The 9,237-nt window shown below is 43.0% G+C and overlaps 1 long non-coding RNA gene across 1 annotated transcript; it reads right to left on the bottom strand.

Annotated features, from left to right (window-relative positions):
• Positions 1 to 104: 104 nt before the first annotated feature.
• LOC123481116 lies at positions 105 to 1,017 on the bottom strand. Its single transcript, XR_006661924.1, has 3 exons — positions 905 to 1,017; positions 459 to 539; positions 105 to 160 (listed from the first exon to the last, which is right to left on the bottom strand). It is a non-coding gene; the product is annotated as an uncharacterized LOC123481116 (long non-coding RNA).
• Positions 1,018 to 9,237: the final 8,220 nt, after the last annotated feature.

Here is a 9,237-nt window from a genome sequence, read left to right as displayed (position 1 = left end):
AGAGAGAGCGAATCTGTAATTGAAAACTTTACTATTGATGTTAAAATGTTACACAAAGAATGATACCTACTGTATTACCACAGGCAGGCCAGGCAGCTGTTCTTACCAAAGTCCACATTGGGATAGGTCACCACCTCTGGCCTGTAGTCTGGGTTGGCTCCTGGAAGCAGGGAGGAGAGAGGGAGTCAGAGAGAGAGAGAGAGAGGGGGGGGGGGTGTGTGATAGACGAGAGAGAAAAGGAAGAGAGTGAGCGATAGAAGAGAGAGCTTGAGAGAAAGAGAGAGAAAGTGAGATAGAAGGGCAAGCAGATAAAGTGAGAAAGGGGGAGAAAGTGCAAATGTAGAAAGATTTTTTTGCATTAACCTTTACCCTCCACCTTAACCATCACCCCCCAACCCTCCCGGGCCGGCCTAACGTTTTCCCTTCCCCAGTCCTCCCTGTGCGGTGCCCCTCCTCACCCAGTCCCTGCATGAACTGGACCATGCAGCGTTCCTGCTTAGCACTGGTAATGATCACATGAGGGCTCACCTCCTGGACCACTGAGAGAGAGAGGGGGGAGAGGGAAGGGGAGGGAGGGGGAACAGAGGAGGGGGACCGGGAGAGGGGACAGGGAGGGGGACATTGGGAGGGGGACAGGGGGAGGGAGAGGAGAAGAAGAGGGGGACAGGAGAGAGGGGGACCGGGGGGTGGGAGAGGACAGGGGGAGGGAGAGGAGAAGGAGAGGGGGACAGGGGAGAGGGGGACCGGGGGGAGGGAGAGGGGGACAGGGGAAGGAGAGGGGGACAGGGAGGATAGGGATCAATGCGTTTGGGTCAGTAAGTAGTTTAGGTGTGCATTAGGCATGTGTACTGACTACCTCTGGTTAGTGTGTGTGAGTGTATGTGTGTTTAACTTTAGTATATACCTCTGGCCAACAGTTGGAGCTGGTGGTTGCCTGAGGTGTCAGGCATGTAGTGCAGAGTGAAGTCTCTGCTGTCATAGAAACACAACCCCAACTGCCCATGCTGGGCCAACACACTCAGCAACACCTAGACACACATACACATTCTCTTAATCTACCATGGCCCATTGTTTGTAGGTGGTTTAGCACACATGACATGTATGTGTGTGTTCACTGTTGCTCTCACCTTATGTGATTCTTCCTCCTCCTCCTCCTCTCTATTCAGATTGGGGGGCTCAGACAGGCCTCTTCCTCTGACATCACCAGGCACCGACATTTACTCTCTAGGCTACACAAAGACACGCAGACAACTTTGGCCTAAACCTTGTCACGTGAATCATTGTATCATAATTTGACTAGTTAGCTAACTTGAGCTAGTTTCAATTTCACTTATGTCGTAGGCCTAACCCGTTCCGTTTCCAGACATATGGAATGTGCGCCTCAGTTATAGCTGTTTGTTAGTTAGCAACTTACCGGTAGTCTACCTCTACTAACCTGAACGTTAACTCGTCTTTTAGCTGTTGTGTGTGTAGTTGACTTTTAGCGCGTCTCTCACTGTGCACCAAGCGCGCCAAATTCATCCCCACGTGCGCTGGCGCCGCTGCAGCAGAACTAAAGCCAAAGATGGTGGATAATTGAAGACATCCCACTCATTTACCATCTACTTAAAGCCCCCATGCAGTCTTTTTTTGTTGTTGTATTTTTAATAGTATTTTTAAATAATCACTGTATGTCTGATAAATCACTGTATGTGTTTATTTCATGAAAATAACTCCAAATATACAGTACCAGTCAAAAGTTTGGACACACCTACTCATTCAAGGGTTTTTCTTTATTTTTTACTATTTTCTACATTGTAGAATAATAGTGAAAACATCAAAACTATGAAATAACACATATGGAATCATGTAGTAACCAAAAAAGTGTTAAACAAATCAAAATATATTTTAGATTCTTCAAAGTAGCCACCCTTTGCCTTGATGACAGCTTTGCACACACTTGGCATTCTCTCAACCAGCTTCACCTTTGAATGCTTTTCCAACAGTCTTGAAGGAGTTCACACATATGCTAAGCACTTGTTGGATGCTTTTCCTTCACTCTGCGGTCCAACTCATCACAAACCATCACAAATGGGTTGAGGTCGGGTGATTGTGGAGGCCAGGTCATCTGATGCAGCACTCCATCACTCTCCTTCTTGGTCAAATAGCCCTTACACAGCCTGGAGGTGTGTTGGGTCATTGTCCTGTTGAAAAACAAATTATAGTCCCACTAGGCGCAAACCAGATGGGATGGCGTATCGCTGCAGACTGCTGTGGTAGCCATGCTGGTTAAGTGTGCCTTGAATTCTAAATAAATCACAGACAGTGTCACCAGCAAAGCACCCCCACACCATCACACCTCCTCCTTGCTTCACGGTGGGAACCACACATGTGGAGATCATCCGTTCACCTACTCTGCGTCTCACAAAGACATGGCGGTTGGAACCAAAAATCTCAAATTTGGACTCATCAGACCAAAGGACAGATTTCCACCGGTCTAATGTCCTTTGCTCGTGTTTCTTGGCCCAAGCAAGTCTCTTCTTCTTATTGGTGTCCTTTAGTAGTGTTTTTTTTGCAGCAATTCGACCATGAAGGCCTGATTCATGCAGTCTCCTCTGAACAGTTGATGTTGAGATGTGTCTGTTACTTGAACTCTGTGAAGCATTTATTTGGGCTGTAATTTCTGAGGCTGGTAACTCTAATGAACTTATCCTCTGCAGCAGAGGTAACTCTGGGTCTTCCTTTCCTGTGGCGGTCCTCATGAGAGCCAGTTTCATCATAACGCTTGATGGTTTTTGCGACTGCACTTGAAGAAACTTTCAAAGTTCTTGAAATGTTCCGTATTGACTGACCTTCATGTCTTAAAGTAATGATGGACTGTCGTTTCTCTTTGCTTATTTGAGCTGTTCTGGCCATAATATGGACTTGGTCTTTTACCAAATAGGGCTATCTTCTGTATACCACCCCTACCTTGTCACAACACAACTGATTGGCTCAAACACATTAAGAAGGAAAGAAACTCCACAAATTAACTTTTAACAAGGCACACCTGTTAATTAAAATGCATTCCAGGTGACTACCTCATGAAGCTGGTTGAGAGAATGCCAAGAGTGTGCAAAGCTGTCATCAAGGCAAAGGGTGGCTACTTTGAAAAATCTCAAATCTCAAATATATTTTGATTTGTTTAACACTTCTTTGGTTATTACATGATTCCATATGTGTTATTTCATAGTTTTGATGTCTTCACTATTATTCTACAATGTAGAAAATAGTAAAAATAAAGAAAAACCTTGGAATGAGTACGTGTGTCCAAACTTTTGACTGGTACTGTATGTTTAATCATTTATTTCCTTGAGCCTCTCTTTACCATTGACATGCTCAGTCTGGTCTTGTGGGCCCCTGTAGATACAAATTTAAATATATTTACATACACAGTCCTGATTGGCGGATAGGATATTACTACACACCTACCCTTACCTCTTCAAAGTAGTAGGATACATATGCAAATAAAAGATGACTGGTAAGAATAGTCAGATCAGATTGTGATGTCATGATCTGGGACAAAAACACCATCCCACCTGAACATGCTGAATTTGCAGGCATTTTTTTTCTGAACTTATAGTGTTGAAATATCATCCAAATAACAGCAAAATCACACTTTTGACTGCACTGCCCCTTTAAGAGGTGGCTCTCCCATAGACACCAATGCATAGCAGTTGGGTCTGGTCTACTTATATAGTTAATTGACAGTATACAGTGGCTTGCGAAAGGATTCACCCCCCTTGGCATTTTTCCTATTTTGTTGCCTTACAACCTGGAATTCAAATGGATTTTTGGGGGGTTTGTATCATTTTATTTACACAACATGCCTACCACTTTGAAGATGCAACATATTTTTTAATGTGAAACAAACAAGAAATAAGACAAAAAAACTGAAAACTTGAGCGTGCATAACTATTCACCCTCCCCCAAAGTCAATACTTTGTAGAGCCACCTTTTGCAGCAATTACAGCTGCAAGTCTCTTGGGGTATGTCTCTATAAGCTTGGCACATCTAGCCACTGGGATTTTTGCCCATTCTTCAAGGCAATACTGCTCCAGCTCCTTCAAGTTGGATGGGTTCCGCTGGTGTACAGCAATCTTTAAGTCATACCACAGATTCTCAATTGGATTGAGGTCTGGGCTTTGACTAGGCCATTCCAAGACATTTAAATGTTTCCCCTTAAACCACTCGAGTGTTGCTTTAGCAGTATGCTTAGGGTCATTGTCCTGCTGGAAGGTGAACCTCCGTCCCAGTCTCAAATCTTTGAAAGACTGAAACAGGTTTCCTTCAAGAATTTCCCTGTATTTAGTGCCATCCATCATTCCTTCAATTCTGACCAGTTTTCCAGTCCCTGCCGATGAAAAACATCCCCACAGCATGATGCTGCCACCACCATGCTTCACTGTGGGGATGGTGTTCTCTGGGTGATGAGAGGTGTTGGGTTTGCGCCAGACATAGCATTTTCCTTGATGGCCAAAATGCTCAATTTTAGTCTCATCTGACCAGAGTACCTTCTTCCATATGTTTGGGGAGTCTCCCACATTCCTTTTGGCGAACACCAAATGTGTTTGCTTATTTTTTCCTTTAAGCAATGGCTTTTTTCCTGGCCACTCTCCCATAAAGCCCAGCTCTGTGGAGTGTACGGCTTAAAGTGGTCCTATGGACAGATACTCCAATCTCCGCTGTGGATTATCTTTGGTCTCTTTGTTGCCTCTCTGATTAATGCCCTCCTTGCCTGGGCCGTGAGTTTTGGTGGGCAGCCCTCTCTTGGCAGGTTTGTTGTGGTGCCATATTCTTTCCATTTTTTAATAATGGATTTAATGGTGCTCCGTGGGATGTTCAAAGTTTCGGATATTTTTTTATAACCCAACCCTGATCTGTACTTCTCCACAACTTTGTCCCTGACCTGTTTGGAGAGCTCCTTGGTCTTCACGGTGCCACTTGCTTGGTGGTGCCCTTTGTTTAGTGGTGTTACAGACTCTGGGGCCTTTCAGAACAGGTGTATACAGTGGGGAGAACAAGTATTTGATACACTGCCGATTTTGCAGGTTTTCCTACTTACAAAGCATGTATAGGTCTGTAATTTTTATCATAGGTACACTTCAACTGTGAAAGACGGAATCTAAAACAAAAATCCAGAAAATCACATTGTATGATTTTAAAGTAATTAATTTGCATTTTATTGCATGATATAAGTATTTAATACATCAGAAAAGCAGAACTTAATATTTGGTCCAGAAACCTTTGTTTGCAATTACAGAGATCATACGTTTCCTGTAGGTCTTGACCAGGTTTGCACACACTGCAGCAGGGATTTTGGCCCACTCCTCCATACAGACCTTCTCCAGATCCTTCAGGTTTCGGGGCTGTCGCTTGGCAATACGGACTTTCAGCTCCCTCCAAAGATGTTCTATTGGGTTCAGGTCTGGAGACTGGCTAGACCACTCCAGGACCTTGAGATGCTTCTTACGGAGCCACTCCTTAGTTGCCCTGGCTGTGTGTTTCGGGTCGTTGTCATGCTGGAAGACCCAGCCACGACCCATCTTCAATGCTCTTACTGAGGGAAGGAGGTTGTTGGCCAAGATCTCGTGATACATGGCCCCATCCATCCTCCCCTCAATACGGTGCAGTCGTGCTGTCCCCTTTGCAGAAAAGCATCCCCAAAGAATGATGTTTCCACCTCCATGCTTCACGGTTGGGATGGTGTTCTTGGGGTTGTACTCATCCTTCTTCTTCCTCCAAACATGGCGAGTGGAGTTTAGACCAGAAAGCTCTATTTTTGTCTCATCAGACCACATGACCTTCTCCCATTCCTCCTCTGGATCATCCAGATGGTCATTGGCAAACTTCAGACGGGCCTGGACATGCGCTGGCTAGAGCAGGGGGACCTTGCGTGTGCTGCATGATTTTAATCCATGACGGCGTAGTGTGTTACTAATAATTTTCTTTGAGACTGTGGTCCCAGCTCTCTTCAGGTCATTGACCAGGTCCTGGCGTGTAGTTCTGGGCTGATCCCTCACCTTCCTCATGATCATTGATGCCCCACGAGGTGAGATCTTGCATGGAGCCCCAGACCGAGGGTGATTGACCGCCATCTTGAACTTCTTCAATTTTCTAATAATTGCGCCAACAGTTGTTGCCTTCTCACCAAGCTGCTTGCCTATTGTCCTGTAGCCCATCCCAGCCTTGTGCAGGTCTACAATTTTATCACTGATGACCTTACATAGCTCTCTGGTCTTGGCCATTGTGGAGAGGTTGGAGTCTGTTTGATTGAGTGTGTGGACAGGTGTCTTTTATACAGGTAACGAGTTCAAACAGGTGCAGTTAATACAGGTAATGAGTGGAGAACAGGAGGGCTTCTTAAAGAAAAACTAACAGGTCTGTGAGAGCCGGAATTCTTACTGGTTGGTAGGTGATCAAATACTTATATCATGCAATAAAATGCAAATTAATTATTTAAAAATCATACAATGTGATTTTCTGGATTTTTGTTTTAGATTCTGTCTCTCACAGTTGAAGTGTACCTATGAAAAAAATTACAGACCTCTACATGCTTTGTAAGTAGGAAAACCTGCAAAATCGGCAGTGTATCAAATACTTGTTCTCCCCACTGTATATATATATATATATATATACTGAGATCATGTGACAGATCATGTGACACTTAGATTGCACACAGGTGGACTTTATTTAACTAATTATGTGACTTCTGAAGGTAATTGGTTGCACCAGATCTTATTTAGGGGCTTCATAGAGTGAATACATATGCACACACCACTTTTCCGTTATTTATTTTTTAGAATTTTTTGAAACAAGTTATTTTTTTCATTTCACTTCACCAATTTGGACTATTTTGTGTATGTACATGACATGAAATCCAAATAAAAATCAATTTAAATTCCAGGTTGTAATGCAACAAAATAGGAAAAACTCCAAGGGGGATTTAATACTTTTGCAAGGCATTGTATGAACCAGAAAAAATGAGAGAGTGGCAGTGGTGTAGTGGGTATACGCAGGTATACGCCATATACCCATTTAGTTTTCAGTGGGCATTGCGTAGGCTCACTTCTCAATCCCCACTGATACGTATCAAAGTAGTGTAGTGGAGGTATCCGCCATATCAATTAATAGGGCTGATGGAACAGATCGGACTGTTTAGCTTAAAATGTTGATAAAATATTATTTATTATTATTATTTATTTTAGGCGCAGCAATGTACACATGGCAGTAGGCCTACACGTGAATTTTCCAAAAAACAATTTGCGGGAAAACACCTTTCTAAAATGCGCACCGCACATGCGCTGTTTCACCCTTACGAAAAAAGATTGCAGTCAGAGTGCAGTATAACTGCAGTTAGAGTGCAGTATTACTGCAGTATTATGCAATTACTGCATCCAAAATACCACAGTCGACTGCAGTCACTGTACTTTTACTGCAGTTTCAAAACTGCAATCTAAGGGAATGGACAGTGATGGAAATATCTGTTAGAAAGAGGGGGGATTTAAAGATGCAATAACTGTCATGGGTTGCTAATATGATTAGGATCATTCCTTGGGCTGCTAGACAATGAAAGAAAGTAAAAATCAACAACAATAGAACAGGAGAATGCATGCATACCTGTCAGAATGATATCATGATTATTTGCATCAATCCAGTGGCCATTCATGTGCTACAGAAACACTGCTAACCAAACAACAGTGCTAGGTTCCTCAAAAGACCTCAAAAGTGGTCTTCAGATGTGGTTTTAGCATTGTTATGGACTTAGAACATACAATTTTGCCAAAAAACTAAACAAAAAAGGGCCTTTGAGAACAAAACCCTGAAGAAATTGGGGAAAATCTGAAACCTGTGAATTTCTGACTCAGTTTATCTGTTTCAATAATAGGTACTACTATTAGCCTACTGCACAGTACAGCTTGGGTTGGCCTGACTGTGAAAGACCAATATGGGATTGATAATTTTAGGTCATTCAGAGTGTATGTCACTGTTTCTCATAGGATCTTTCACACAGGGCACCTTTCCTTCGCCGGGCGGGCCGTTTGAAACATTTTTGGCAAAATTAGAGTATACCCACTTCTCCATGCACCACTACACCACTGGGGTGTGGGATGTCTCGCTTCCTATTCCATCTCTGCTAAAGCATGGGTTCAGAACTGAATGAAGGCTGTGAGGGTACATGTGTGATGATTGTTTGTGTGACATACGTTTATTCTAAGAGGACAAAAAAAACAGATTGTTCAATATTACTCACATCAGCAGTGTGCTATCCTAACCTATTTAATTAGGTTTTTTTTATACTTTGTTGTCTAAACCAACCATCCTGTATGTGTGTGTGAGAACATGAGGTAGAGAAGACTTGAACAATAACAATGAGCCCCAGGACAGGAGTTATGGCAGCCTGTAATATCAGATATTTAATAAATAAATAGCATTTTTAAACAAACAGCAATAGATTCAACATAAATTAATAAATTATTAAATATAAATGTAGTAAAAAAACAGCAGGTGTATTTTACAATCCAACAATATCATGGTTGTAATAAATAGGTTCTATAATTTAGCAGTATATGGACATTGTGTCAGTGAGAACATTCCTATTTACTCCATACAGTGTGTGTGTGTGTGTGTGTGTGTGTGTGTGGTGTGTGTGTGTGTGTGTGTGTGTGTGTGTGTGTTTGTGTGTGCAAGTCATATGCTGGGCAGGAGGTAGCGTTGAAGAGGAAGAGGCAGAGGTAGTCTGTCTGTCTGAGTCTCTCTCTCTTTCCCCATGGACACATGGATGGACAGACCACAGAGAGCCATCAGTGCAGGAGGCTCGCCTGAGAGAAAGAGAGGGAAGGAAGGAAAGAGAGAAATAAATGTAACAAACATACATGCATTTCACAGGAGGTCGATGGCACCTTAATTGTGGAGGACGGGCTCGTGGTAATGGCTGGAGCGGAATTGGTGGAATGGAATCAAATGCATCAAACACATGGTTTGATGCCATTCCATTGGCTCCGTTCCAGCCATTATTATGAGCCATTCTCCCCTCAGCAGCCTCCACTGATGCAAACATAAGTACTTGGCGTGGGCATGTTTGGGTTTAAGGGCATCATGAATAGTTCTGAACTGTTTTAGTTGTGTTAGTTGCACTGTGTTTAGTTTGGTAGCTGTAATATTTTGGTAAATGTTGCCTGTCTGTGTTGATGCTATAAAAGCCAAGCAACATGCCAA

This window comes from Coregonus clupeaformis, chromosome 17 (assembly GCF_020615455.1).
Source record: "Coregonus clupeaformis isolate EN_2021a chromosome 17, ASM2061545v1, whole genome shotgun sequence".
Lineage (NCBI taxonomy): Eukaryota > Metazoa > Chordata > Actinopteri > Salmoniformes > Salmonidae > Coregonus > Coregonus clupeaformis.
Note: the sequence above shows the minus strand (reverse complement) of the source record. Positions and strands in the feature narration are given on the sequence as shown.